Here is a 15,876-nt window from a genome sequence, read left to right as displayed (position 1 = left end):
TACTTGATGACTCAGTGATACAGTACTTCCTTGCGCTAATTGAGGTCCCTGATTGAGTTTTGAATGTACTGATTTAGTAATAAACTGATTCCTTATATTACTTGATTCCTTATATAACTTGAGACTTCCTCATTAATCTTCAACGTGTTTATTTTAATACCCATGACGGCTTAGTGCTACAGTGTTTCCTTATGATACTTGAGGTCTCTCCATCAAATTAAGTCAGTGATAGACTGATTTCTTATGCTACAAAGTACGTTACTCATTTAATTTTCATAGCAGTCACTCAGTGGAAGTGTATTTTACTTCTATATGTTCTTACTCATTATCTTTTAGCCCGAATAATACAAACAATCCCCCCAAAATTCATTGCATCAATCACAAAAGCTCTTGAATGATTCCTATCCATACACAACTGGTTCTACTTTGTATGCCTAATTCTGCAAGATACATCTTCTCTAGGTCTTCCTAACGGTTGTTTTCCTCTTTTCATCATGACTATATTACATGACATGTCCCCTCCTAGACTTGACGAGTCTAACAATGTTTGGTAAACGGAATCTATAAATAATAAGGTTTTTTGGTATTTTATTCCTAAAGAATTGCAAAGCTACTTGGGATATTTCTTGAATTAATACTAGAATAATTCATGTAGTATATTCGTTAACGTTTTTGCTTATGTTGCACCCCCGCTTACGGATTTGCTCTGTCAAAATTTGTAAAAGCTTAAATGAAGTTTTCCAGGTTTTTTCTTCTTTATTTATTTATTTGAAGCAAATGCCGGGATGGTACCTTACTTATAGCTTGTACTCCACCTTATTCCTTTCCCGGATTGTGTGCTCCCTAAAGAACATTATCCTTCAAACCCATCAGTTTCAATACTCAAACTCATCAGTTTCAATCCTAACTAATACTTTTTATTCAAATTGTGTTTTATCTGTAATATACATTCTGTAATATACACTCTCTCAAGGTGTCAAATTTTCTCAACTTTTTTCGTTCTACAAGCACCATTAAAAGATTTTGTGTTGTTTCAGAAATCATCATTCTTCTTTACAGCCACATTTTTTAAATGATATTAAAAGATGCATATTTTTACAAAGAATGTCATAATGTAAGTAATTTAATCATTGATCAATCATTTGCTTTGGATCGATTGATTGAAGATACTATTTTTTCAAAAACTAACACATGATCCTCTATAAATTTTAATGAATCACAAGCTATAGCTCTAATTCATTTCAATGGACTTCTCCATGATACTTTAACTAAAATTCTATACCGATCCAAAGAATATTTATTGCTCAAGCATGTGGAATAACGACCATATTTTTACTTAATTAATATAGAAAAAGAGAAAAAATAATAGACTGACATGAAATATTCATGTAGTTGGACACAATGATTCGATTCCAGTTTGGTGCAAGCAGTCCCGGTGGGGAGCACTCGGTCAAAAAAGTGTACAATACTTTTAAGTCCGCCCATCTTGAATTAATTTTTCTTGGATTTTCCTCAGCCACACCAGGCAAATGCCTTGGTGATACCTAACTTATAAGTCCCAGACCACTTTCTTCCTCCCCGAATCCTTTTCTTCCTTCCTTCCTTTCCCGGATTGTGTGCTCGCTGAACAACATTATCCCTCAAACGTGAAGTGGTAAATGGTCTTAGATGTTAAAAGACCAAAAAAATCTAAATTGTAATCTTAATCCTATTCGATTCCAATTTTCGCAAATCAATCTCAAAACGAAAGAGTCACATAAGATTTTTAATATTGGGTCAAGTGTTACAGGACACCGTGTGATTTGTATATTTCAAGTTCAACTAAATATTTTTATTCTTCATTTCTAATAGCAACATAAATCTGAAAGAGACTGTTAGAATTTTCTGCTATGATATTATAAGAACAAAAATACATTGGAAAGCGCAAACAATTCATAGCAAAAGATAACCTTCAAATCTTAGTCATTCAGAATTCCTTCATTCCTTCCTGGTATATTATACTTAAAAGGCTATTCCCACCACTTTCGCTTTCTTCAAAAGAATCCCACGTCCCAAAACCAGACACTCTTTTCTTAGAAAAATAGCCAAACAGTGGAAACCCCGCTCAAGAGGGGGAAAAGGCAGAGGAGGGAATAAGAGGTTACCGTATTCAACTAAAACTTGTTTTCTCAAGTGGTTATGAGTGTGTGTGTGTGTGTGTGTGTGTGTGTGTGAAGTGGTCTTCACCTTAAAATTATGAATGGGTAAACGTTTCTGAATCTTTCCATGTTAGCAAATGTAAATAAAGAATATTTTTCAGTTAATTTACTCACCACCAATTTCAGGATTTGTTTTTCCATTCAATTCCTAGGCACCTTCAATAACTGTACTAGTCTCATACGGTTACAAATCAATATAATAATAATAATAATAATGATAATAATAATAATAATAATAATAATAATAATAATAATAATAATAATAATAATAATAATAATAATTGGTCAAGTAGCTAGTGTGTGTGCTTTTGGTACATGTGGTTCAGAGATTGATTTCTGTCGAAAGAGCACAAAGTTAGTTTTTCTGTCATTCACTTTCCTTAATCAATACTATAGTTTAGCCTAAAGACCATAACTGTTAAATAAAATAATAATAATAATAATAATAATAATAAATCTTCTTCATACCCACATTTGACAAAGATAATTTTGAGTTCGATTTATTTATATGGTTCGGATATCAACTTATTCTGTAGATCCATGTCTCAAATAGGTTTGAAATTTTACAAAATAAAAAAACAAGTTAAATTGAGCGGATTGAAATCAGATAATAAGTTGCAGGTTCATGTCTCAAAAAGTATTTTTGCTGAAAACAATATTTTAAAATAACTCACACATATTAATATGGGAAAAGAACGATTCACATTTTCTTGAAATAAAACCATCAAATTTTCAATATAATTAGATTTTTAAAAAAATCACTTTATTTTTACTATTTACAATATGATGATTTCTATGTTCAGATTTTTACTTTTGTCTTTTCAATTTTAATTTCTCCATTGCTTCAACTCTTTTCATTATAATTATTATATTAATCATGGATTCTTCATCTAATGGGAACAGATCCCATAAAGCATCTTCTTCCTCCTTCATTCTTTTTCTCCTTTCTTCTTCTCCGTCCTCCTCTCTTTCCTTCCTTTTTTGTGGATTCAGAAACTGCAACTTTGGGAAATGGGACTTCTTGTACTTATCTTCTGCTTCAATGTCTATTAAGATGCAGTCAATCTCTTCAAATGATTGAAGAACTCGAAAGGTAGATTTAGCCTCTGCCATCCTGCAAAATAACAGAAACAAATTATCAATAATTGAAAATTACAAATCTATTTATTTTAACTTAAGTATCCTTATGGCTAACCAATTATCACAAGAGGTAAATTCATATCCTCTGAAAATCAGAACTCAACATTTTTAGCAATACAGTACCTCTAATACTATTAATTTTTTGATCTTTTAAGTCAACAAAATTTCAAAACTAAACTTCCGTTCTACAAATTAAAAGTCTATGTAATTTTAATTTCCTATATTGGTCTTGTAATATGAAGGTACCCCGTGTAACGTGGGTTCCTGTCACCACGGCATGGCGCGTCCTCAGGTTGCGGATCGAGGAGAAGGCCTCTAGATATAGAGGTTAGCTCCGAATATACTGAATAAGCAGTCGCGGACAGACGACTAGGAGTGGTCCTCCAGCTTGGGGGTTTGGGTAAGGCTAACACCCTCATCCTGTAAAAAAGGTACTTGTTCAGAAACATTCACAAAAGCCTCGGACAAGGACTGATAACTTGGCACGACATCAGCAAAAGAAAATGGACATGATATTTGGAACATGGAATATTAGAAGTCTTTATAGGGCAGGCGCGTTAAAATCTGTAACGAGTGAGTTAGAGAAATGCAGGATGGACTTAGTAGGAGTTCAGGAAGTTAGGTGGGAAGGAAATGGATCTGAGAATTCCGGAAATTTCACGTTCTTTTACGGGGAAGGAAATAAAAATCACCAGTTAGGAACAGGGTTTTTCGTTCACAAACGAATATGACCAGCAATTAAACGGGTTGAATTTGTTACTGACAGACTTTCTTTTATTACTCTTAAGGGACGGTGGTGTGATATTATTGTTTTAAATGTACATGCTCCAACTGAAGATAAGGGTGACGATATAAAAGATAGTTTTTACGAAGAAGTGGAACGGATATTTGACCAACTCCCGCGATACCATATGAAGATTCTATTAGGGGATTTCATTGCGAAGGTAGGACGAGAGGATATTTTCAAACCGATTATAGGGAACGAAAGTTTGCATAAGGAAAGTAATGACAACGGTGTTAGACTCGTGAATTTCGCAACATCCCAAAACCTAATCGTGAAGAGTACAAAATTCCCACATCGCGACGTTCATAAATACACTTGGACATCACCAGACGGAAAAAACACATAATCAAATTGATCACGTTTTAGTAGATAGAAGAAGACAATCTAGCATAATTGACGTCCGGTCGTTTAGAGGGGCTGATTGTGACACTGATCACTACCTGGTAGCAGCGATAATACGGGCGAGATTATCGTTGAATAAAGGTAACACTCAATGTCCGAAAACGGAGAGATTTAATTTAAAGAAATTAGAAGAGAGCCAGGTAAGAGAGGAATACCAGATTGAAGTTTCGAATAGATTCTCGGTTTTAGAAGACTCGGAGTGCACTAGTGTTGAGGATACTTGGATTGAAATTAGAGATAGCATTAAAAGTTCAGCAGTAGAAAAATTGGGACACGCGGAAATACGTAGGAACAAACCATGGTACGACCAAGAATGCATTAAACTAGTAGAGAAGAGAAAACAGGCAAAATTACGGTGGCTACAAAATCCGAATGAAATAACTACACAAAATTTCGCAGATATCAGGCGGGAAACTTCCAAAACTTTTAGAACAAAGAAACGGGATTTTTTGAAAGCTAAAATTAAGGAACTTGAAGATAATAGTAAAAATAAAAATATTCGGGACATGTATAAGGGGATCAGCGAATTTAAGAAAGGCTATCAACCGCGTGCTTATATATTAAAGAAATCTGACGGAACAGTTCTCACTGATACGGATAGCCTCTTAAATAGATGGAAAGATTTCTTTGACGATTTGCTGAACACGCAGCCAAAAACTAATGTTCGTGGAGAAAAGGAGATACACACCGCAGAACCTTATATTCCAGAACCCAATCGAATAGAAGTGGAAGCCGCTATAAAGAAATTAAAGAAACACAAATCTCCGGGTGTAGATGAAATTCCGGCTGAGTTAATTTTAGCTGGAGGCGAAAAATTGTGGAACAAGATACACAAACTCATTCTCCTTATCTGGAACTAGGAAGAATTGCCACAAGAGTGGAAAGAGTCAATCATTGTTCCAATTCACAAGAAAGGCGACAAAACTGACTGTAATAATTATCGAGGCATTTCTCTTCTGTCAACATCCTATAAAATCCTTTCAAATATTCTGTTAGCAAGATTGACCCCATACGCAGATGAAATTATTGGAGATTATCAGTGCGGATTTAGACGATATCGATCAAGAATCGACCAAATATTTACCATTCGCCAAATACTCGAAAAGAAGTGGGAATACAATACCCCGGTACATCAACTATTTATTGATTTTAGAAAGGCTTACGACTCGGTTAGGAGAGAAACATTATACAACGTTCTTACAGAGCTTGGAATACCGAGAAAGCTAATTAGATTAATTAAGATATGTTTAAGTGAATCCCAAAGTAAAGTCCGGGTAGGAAAATTTTTGTCCACGAGCTTGCACGTCGAAAATGGCCTGAAACAAGGAGATGCATTGTCGCCATTATTATTTAACTTTGTGCTGGAATACGCCATAACGAAAATCAAAGATAGCAACCAGGGCCTAGAGTTGAGCGGCATTCACCAGGTTATGGCATATGCTGATGATGTAAATTTAATAGGGGATGATAGGAGAACAGTAGAAATAAATGCAGAGATATTATTAAACGCTTGCAGGGACATGGGTTTAGAAGTAAATGCAGAGAAAACTAAATACATGGAAGTGCGTCGGGACCGTAATACGGCAAATTGTGGAGGCGTTAAAATATTAAATAATACTTTTTATAAAGTGGATACTTTCAAATATTTAGGATCAATATTAACAGACGAAAATTATATTCACGAAGAAATTAAATGTCGACTAAAAGCAGGGAATTCGTGTTACTATTCGGTTCAAAATCTCTTGTCGTCGCGAATTCTGTCGAGGAATTTGAAGCTTAAAATATATAAAACGATAATCATGCCTGTTGTTCTGTATGGTTGCGAAACATTGCCGCTTACTCTGAGGGAAGAACATAGACTGAAAGTATTTGAGAACAGGATCCTGAGAAGAATATTCGGACCCAAGAGGAACAAGAATGGGGAATGGCGGAAGCTTCATAATGAGGAACTACATAGTTTATACGGTTTACCCAACATTGTTAGGGTCGTCAAGTCTAGGAGGCTTAGGTGGGCAGGTCATGTAGCTAGAATGGAAGAAAGTAGAAACGCTGTCAAAGTCTTGACTGGTAGACCCATAGGAAAACGACCATTAGGAAGACCTAGGCGCAGATGGGAGGATAATATTAAGATGGATCTCGCAGAGATAGGAATACAAAGTAGAAACTGGATCCAATTAGCTAAGGATAGAAGTCAGTGGAGAGCTTTTGTGAACGCGGCACTGAACCTCCGGGTTCCATAGGCCATAGAGTTAGTTAGTTAGTTAGTTAATATGAAGGTACCGTACGGACGGTGACTTTAATTATTTCAAGTATCATTCTTATCGTTCTTTGGAATAAAATATGCGTTAATTCACATATATTTATACCTCAACAAATTGATCAAGACAGTTGGACAGTACAATCAAATTATTTCGTTATGAAAAACAATCACAATTCTTCCTTATCCCACAGGTTATTTTCAAGTGTTTTATTATATTTTAGAATAATAATTAAAATTTAGTGAATTCAAATAATTTCTGGGGGTCTTGGTGATTCAGTGATACAGCGTTCACCTCTGGTGCTTGGGGTCCCGCTTTAATTTTAGCGCCCGCGAATTATTTCAACATTTTTATTACAAACATTAAGTTTGGATTTATTTTTTACAAATTGTGGTGGACAAACACCATGTGCCTAGCTTTTGTTGGGGTTCTATATACTTTTAAGTGGTTTCTTTTTTGATAGTGATGGTACAACAATTATCGTCTCCTTTAGCGTAGCGGTATAACCATCAGACGTAAAACTCAGTTATCATTCAGATTAGATAACCCAACAGTACAGTGAATCATATTGGGTTGCCTAACATGTAGGGATTATACAGACATTTTCCTTCACGGATTATTCTCTCTCTGCGAGAGATGTCATCCCTCAAGGGGACAATAAGTTTAGATGTCCAACTCTATATTCTAATTTCGGAATTCTTTTCTATACCTACATGTAATGATATATACACTTTTCTACGAGATATACTGTCAAATCATTTAACCGAAAAAACATTAATGCTTTTCTTTTTCAGGCTAGGCACCATATGTCAAGATACCCTTTCATTGAATTGTGTACATGAATAAGGGTGACGCGAAAAATCAATGGTAAAGCCTTCGTTTCTGATGCAAGGGTTACTTGATTTATGTTGTCAGTTTAGATCTTCCACAAACATCATGCGTCTACATTTTCTCGTGGGGAACCCTTTCTACTTTCATTATAATTTAATCTAATATTCGTAGAAACTAAAGATTTCATTTTTTCCCAATAACATTACTAAAATGTTTGGGAAATAATTACTTTTGAAAAATAATACGTAAGCCGTTCGATCAAATTAAGAATACGATATCATATTATAAAACAACAAGCAATCCAAATCTGTTTAGCAATCAGTTCTATTTTAGAAAAGTGTGAAATAATATTCTTAAAAATTTTTCTTATTATCGTTAATAAGTATCGTTTTATTCAAGTAACTAACTAACTAACTCTATGGTCTATGAAACCCGGAGGCTCAGTGCCACGTTCACAAAACCTCTCCACTGACTTCTATCCTTAGATAATTGCATCCAGTTTCTACTTTGTATGCCTATCTGTGCGAGATCCATCTTAATATTATCCTCCCATCTGCGCCCAGGTCTTCCTAATGGATGTTTTCCTCTTTTTATTACGATCCTAACCATGTTTTATAAACAATCTAATAAATTACATTAAGAAGTTTCCACCATTCCCCATTCCCGTTCCTCTTGGGTCCGAATATTCGTCTCAGGATCTTGTACTGAAATACTTTTAGTCTATGTTCTTTACTCAGAGTAAGCGAGCATGTTTTGCAACCATACAAAAAACAAGCATGATTAACGTTTTATATATTTTAAGCTTCGACAGAATTCGCTACAACAAAAGATTTTGAACCAAATAGTAACACGAATTCCCTGGTTTTAGTCAACATTTAATTTCTCCGTGAATATGATTTTTTTCCTCTGTGTAATACTGATCTTAAATATTTGAAACTATCCACTTTATCAAAAGTATTATTTAATATTTTAACGCACACATAAAATGCAGTATTACGGTCCCGACGCAGTTCCGTGTATTTACTTTTCTCTGCATTTATTTCTAAACTCATGTCCCTGCAAACATTTCATAAGATCTATGTATTTATTTCTACTGTTCTCCTATCATCCCCTATTAAATTTACATCATCAGTATATACCATAACTGATGAATACCGTTCAAATCTATTCAACAATCTAATTAAATTATTCTGTCAACATATGGAAAAAACACCAACAGGAAGACCGTATATAAAAAGAAAAATCGATTAATCTACCATGAATAATTCATTACTATTTCTGATAAATTCACTAAATATTATGATTTACTTTGTTCAAACAACCTAGTAATCACATACAGTATCTAACATCTACCATTTTCACAAAATAATATAAAGATTTCTTTCATTCAGAACAAATAAATGCGTAAACCTTGGTCCAACAAACACACAAACAAATATCACTTTGTATCTTTCCACAAATAGTACGTTCACTGAAGGAAAATATTGTACAAACGTGTTAAAATAAATAAGTGTAATTCCGACCAATAACTGAAACTCGATCTTAATCTTCTGTAAAACACTCCATAAAATTTCATAAAATTTCCTCGTAACTTCTTAGTTATCGTGCACCCCTTTACCGTGAAAGAGCGGTGTGCAATTCTCGGCAAAGCCATGTAGTTCACTAGGACCCCGTCACATATATCCTAGTTATTGCGCAAAAACCGTACTTAGTTATTGTACTTGTTGTTAACATAACAAAAATCCTAACTTGGTTCACGACAAAAGTTAGATTTCACTTGAGGTCCCCGTCTCATATAGTCTAGTTGTGAAAAGGCTATTAACTCAATAACTCGATAATTTTTATAAATGTGTTCGTATATAAAACATGGTTTAATAATACACCATTTGTCTCCCGATCAGTCCAAATATAAAATATCAATTCAACTAATACGTAAAAGCTCGGCACTGATTTCGGTTTGTAGCTATAAACATGAATTTAATGTCTACTATTTGTAATTTACGTTTTCCTCATGCTTGTTACGCTTTCCTAAGTGGGAAAAAATCAACTGGAAGCCTTCAAAATGTAGGTATTGAGAAAAATTGTAAGAAATAGTTGGATAAAGCAAAAAAGAAATAACAGGATGTTAGAAATGGTGGGTGAAAAAGAACATTTTTTAGACATTATTAGTAAGAGGAAGAGAAATTGTTATGACATTGCCTAAGAAAATAATCTATCATGAGTGATATCCTAGAGGGTATGATAACGGAAAAAGAGGGAAGGGTTGAAGAAGACTACAATTAATGGATGATATTAAAACAAAAAGATCGGACGCAAAAACAAAAAGGTTAGCGGAGGAGCATGGAAGCTTTTCAGCTGTGCCCTATCAATAAAGGCAAAATACCTATAATGATGATAATGAATGTTTGTTTTCAATTAAACTTTAAAAGCAATATGTATTCTAGATACGATTAATAAAAAACTAATAAATGATTTCATTCTGTTTTCTTCCATGAAAAAATAAATAATCGTATGACTTCAACATTACATATTATATAATAATAAGAAATATATTATTTTCTTACCTGGTAATTCTTTCTGAAACGTGATTCGTACTAAAGAAATGGTATAATCTAAAAAGAAAGAAAAAAATGAATTAATATATTTGATTTTTTTCTATTACAAAAATAATCAGTGCTAAGAAAAATCAAATGAATATTTATTATAAAATTAATCCTTTCCGAAAATGAAGAATTTTTTTCATTTCAATGAGCTAAGTCGAAGAAATTAGGAAGAAAAATCCAATTCTTTCTCAAAATGCCATGTTTTCAGGATACTATAAGTCAGCTTGCATGTATTTTGGTAAAATAAATGTGATATGAAACAAATGATTTCTAAATGAATTCATGCAATCAACAAAATTACTCTAAGATAATTTTCCAATAATAATAATAATATTAAAAAATGTTTCATATCTTGTAATCAATTAATGAAAATGAATTTTTATCTGAATATATTTAAGAAAACAGAAGTCCACTTACCTTTTCAAATATAAGAACAGATGAAGTAGCGCCGATAAAAAACAACTTCGAAGCAAGAACAGCGATCACACTCTATTCAGCTAACTTGAAATGACAGAGTTCTTCAAAATTCAGTTTTTATATTGATCAGAAGAAACCCACGCCAATTTTCACAATTCCATACAACAATAATAAAAAGGCTCCTCTAAAAAGATTGTAGACCACTTTTTTTTCCTCTGGAATTCTATATGGTTGATAACCCCTCATAGCAATAACGGGATGTTTGCAAAAAACATTAAAAAAGATAAAGGAAAAGAAGCAATTCCACCTTTCCTCTTACTCCGAGGGTAAGCAATCCTGTGCTTCAAACTGCAATAAGACGCCCAATAGTCTACCATCGGGTTTTATAGATTCTGTGAGTATTTTTTCTCTCATTATATAATTAGTATATGTGTAAGTAAAGTTCATTAAAGTATGGCAATTAATTATGTTCTAAGAACCTCTCCAACTATGTATTTTTAATCAATTTCATAACAAACATTGTATTGCATTTACTGTACACATGACATACATGTCCATGCATTCAACACTTATTTTTTCCTTACATCTTATCAATAATTAAAACTTAGTCTACAAAATATAGTCGAGGTACCTTAAACTGCACAAAAACTCATTTCATGTAGCAACTGTTTTAGTTTAGTCGGTCTTAAGAAACTCTGTTTATGTATTTTACCGTATGTCACACAATTTTGCTACGCACTCTTATAGAAACATTATGTGTTACAGAATTACAAGAGTAATAATTATTTGATAACATCATGCTTGCCTTTAATACATGTGGTCCTAAGTTCATTTTCAATAGTGTATGTAACGTTTCCAATTCGTTTTCCGGCGAGAGCCTTTGGCGTAGGAAACCGGGTTCAATTCCCGGCAAAAGGTCGGATTCCACGTAGGTTCACGTCTCATATAGCCTCGCTGCTAAACGGAACGTTAAACTCAAAATCAACTTAATTCCCGGCGGAGGTGTATAGTTGGGATTCTACGTTAAAACTGTAGGTTCACGTCTCATATAGCTGCACTGCTAAACGGCACGTTAAAATCAAAATCAACTCAATTCCCGGTGGAGGTATATAGTCTGGATTCTACGTTAATCAGTAGGTTCACGTCTCTTATAGTTGCACTGCTAAAAGACACACTAATCTAAAATCAACACGACTCAAATCTAGTTATAAAAATCTGTACCAATCGGCTCATGCGGAACCCAATTAATATAATTAATAATGGTACAAACTAGTTCAATGGTAGAACATCTACCTCTGCTGGTGGATTTTCTCATGACAAGCCTGGCCATATCATTTTTTAGTGTTCTTATAACAAAAAGTATATTCTATAAATTGATCTAATCACCATCAAGTTCATAAGTCTTCTTAAAGTTACCCGTTTCCTCCCACTTCCTCATTCCACTATGTTTTTCATAAAGGAAATATTACGCCAAAAATGCATTCATATAAATTAGTCTAACAGAATAATTCTCTGACAATAAATTTAATAAATTCATAAAGTCTTAGTGGCAAAGAGGTCTCTAGTATATGAGGTTCTTGGTTTATTTCCTCGTGAAAACCATTTTACTAAACGCAACATAAACAAGTGTCAATCAATATTATCTCAGTAAAGATTCCTCTCACTTTCTAAGGGCTAGTACCACAGTAAAAAAGTCTTGTTCTCTGTTAGTTGGGAAATCCTAGGTCACACAAATTATTTAAACATTTTCTAAGTATTTAGTGCATTGCTGCTACAATCCACATCTTCAGTGCTTGAGATATCTTGGTTCGATTTCCAATCAAGTAAATTTGTAGTGAGTAAACACCTTGCTCATGAGTTTTCCTCTCACTTTCTTCATTCCAACATTTTATTTATCATAAGGGGATTGTTAGCACAAAGTAAACTGTTATAAGTTAACCTAAGTGATATAACCATACGGCACAATATTTACAAATCAAGAAATGATTTCGTCATACATCATGGACATTACATGTTGCATATACATTTTTTAATCATAGGAGTTAATATTCATTCATTCACAATAACAATTTTTATAAACACATCTTCCCGTCAAAACAAGTTTGGGCAACTCAGTTCACCCCTCCCTCCCTTCCGTTCAATATGGGATCCAGCGCGTCTCTTTCTTTTCCAGCGGTTTTTAGGCAATAAAAGAAAGAATGTTTCGTTTCAATACAATCTTTACAAAAACTTGAGGAAAACAAATTCATGTAACAACCTAACTGTTACGTAAAAGGGGAACAATACATAAAGCTTTTCAAAGTTCAATGTCAAGTTTGGGTTTTGTTTTCTTTTTTTCTGTAAGGGAGAAAAAATTTCTTGATGGACATTCACATTCCTAGAATGCAATCATCACAAAGCTCGCTAAAAAGTAGACAATAATCCCTAACAGTTTTTTTAACAGTAACTAAATTGCAGAATTGTGTTCCAAAAATCTTTTTGAGGGGGACTCTGGTATCTATGTGAAGGTCACACTGTCTAATTAAATCTGATGGTTGTATCTAACGGTGAATCCTAATTTTTTCACGGCTCCTTTCGGCTGAAGGACGGTATCTTTTCATAAATACCTACACAGAATCACAGGTGTATATACCAACAAAGATGGTTAAAACTTCAAACAATTCTTCAAAGAATTCGTATATAGCAAATAATAAAGCGCTACTTGGCCTTGCATCAACTCTCAAAAACCTTCAAGCTTCATTTCTGAGAATTCAGGTGTCAAGGATTTTTTCCAACATCGTTTCACATATTGGCAATAATAAATGATCAAACAAAGTATCAAAACACATCAATAAAGTTTTATTTTTCAAGATAACCTTCAGTCAAATTGTATGTTCTACGAATTTTAACTTTCACAGCCATAAATTGTCATTGAACACATATTTTCAACGCAATAAATAACATAAAAACACTCATAAATAGCAAACATCCCTCTAAAAGCTTTTATCTTCAAGTTATCCATTGTCTCGACTCGGAAATGCCTAGTCTCGAACCCTAATTTGCATAACAAAGGACGCACATTACGTCTATCCCCTACTGCATTGAACCTCCTGGTTCCATAGGCCATACAGGCCTGGTTCCAGGTAGTTAGATAATACAGGAGATTTCAAGTGATGTTTTTTTAGCTATATCAGAAGGGTGACTATCTTTCTTTTTATACAGAAGTCCAAAGGTTTCCTGGGAAAATATTTTGTTGAATCAATCTATTGATACTGTTGCTCAACATATTAACGATGTTATATTAAAAACAATTAGGAATAATGTTCCATTAGCAAGCAAATCATTTTCTAAATAACCGAGAAGTTATTCTCACAATATAAATTATTTGCTTAACAAAATGTATAATGCTTATAACAAGTATAAAAGAAACCAATCTCCTCAGTATTATAGTGTACTTTACAAATATCGTTCTAATTTTAAGAAGCAGCTTCTTATTGGTAAAACGAAATATTATAGTAAAATTGAGAATAGCCTAAAAATAATTCTTAAAGATTTTGGAAGTACACAAACAACAAAATTAATTCTAAAGAGGGGCATATGACAGTATTAGTTAACGAGGAAAGGGTTTCTGATCCTCGATTGTTATCGGAGGCTATGACCAAGCAATTTGAAGCTGCTTATCACAAAGAAGAAATTAATGTAAATGAGAGTAATGATACTTTTATGGCTAGTCTATGTTGTAGTATTAACTATGTTACAACACCAAACAGGTACTTGATGTTATTAAAACTCTGAATGCAAAAGCTTCCGTAGGTCTTCATCATATTCCGATTTTTATAATCAAAGGTATACCTGAAATAATTGTTCCAATCTTGAAATTGTTTAACTGCAGTTTTTCATCTCATTTCTATCCAAATGTATAAAAACTATTACCGTTACTCCGATGGAAGGTTTGTAACTGACTCTATTTCTATCCTATGTCTTTTTCTGATGTAATGCCTAAAATTTTTGACCAACTTATTTATAACTATCTTTATAGTTTCGTTGAACATTGCATTATTCCTGTAGAGTATGGATTTATGAAAGGCAAATATACTGCATTAAACCTGAATCAATCACTGACATTGGTGTCTCCGTTCATAATCGTGGTCAAGTCTATATAATCTATTTTGATTTTGCTAAAGCTTTCGACAAGATATCTCACTATATTCTTCCTCAGAAACTTGACTGCTGTGAAATTCCTAAATCTTGGATACTTTGGTTCGCTCCCTACTTGATTGGTCGTAGATTTGTGATCAGATATATGGGTTCCAAATCATCCTGGTACAATACTTCTTCGAGTGTTCCTCAATGACCCAATCTGGTTCCCATTTTGTTTACAATATATGTAAATTGTATTGATAATTTTTTTAAGTGTTCTTTTCTCTTGTATGCAGATGATTTGCAGATTTTTCTAAAATAGTAAACAGTCTAGATCAGCTGAAATTACAAACTGATATTAATTCAGTTTATCAATGGTACTTTCAGAATAAACTATTTTAGAACATGAACAAAACCAAATCATATCATTTTCTAGAAAAACGAATGTATACTTTGTCTTATATTTAATCAATGTTCATACAATAGAAATTGTTTCAACTAATAAAGATGTATGTGTTATGATGAATAGTTATGATGAATGTAGCTATAATCTGATCAACATATTTCTACTATGCCATGTAACACCGGTAGAAATCTTGGTCTTATTAAGTAGGTTACCAAGTACTTTAAATGTATTGCACACTGCAAAATTTCAATTGTGTTTATATTGAACTTCATCTGGAATATGCAACTTTAATACGGAACCGAAATCTTGTTAGTATTGTTCAAGTTTTTGAGTCAAATCTAATCTCTTTCTTGGCTCACTGAGATTCAAATTCAAATTGAACCACATGACTCTTGGAGGGATTCTCACTAGGATGTTAGGAGAATGGTACTCCACTATTTATTAGTGTAGAGAATATAAACAAAAACTTTTTAAAAATCTATCTATTCGATGTGAATTATGCTCTACTTAAGGTTCTTCAATACTTCTAAGTAGTTTGAAGCTGAGCCATTAGATGGCGCAACCTTCGGTCAATAGAAGTATATTAGAAAATAAAAAAAGATTGAAACACAATAACTACATTATTTAAAGCAATAATAAAACCAAACTTAGAACATTATCGCAGCTCAACATTATCTAGTGCATTATCCTTGCAAAATTTTGATTAAGCCATTATATC

Source organism: Thermobia domestica, chromosome 9 (genome assembly GCF_964235325.1).
Source record: "Thermobia domestica chromosome 9, izTheDome1.hap1.1, whole genome shotgun sequence".
NCBI lineage: Eukaryota > Metazoa > Arthropoda > Insecta > Zygentoma > Lepismatidae > Thermobia > Thermobia domestica.
This window is presented reverse-complemented; position numbering follows the sequence as displayed.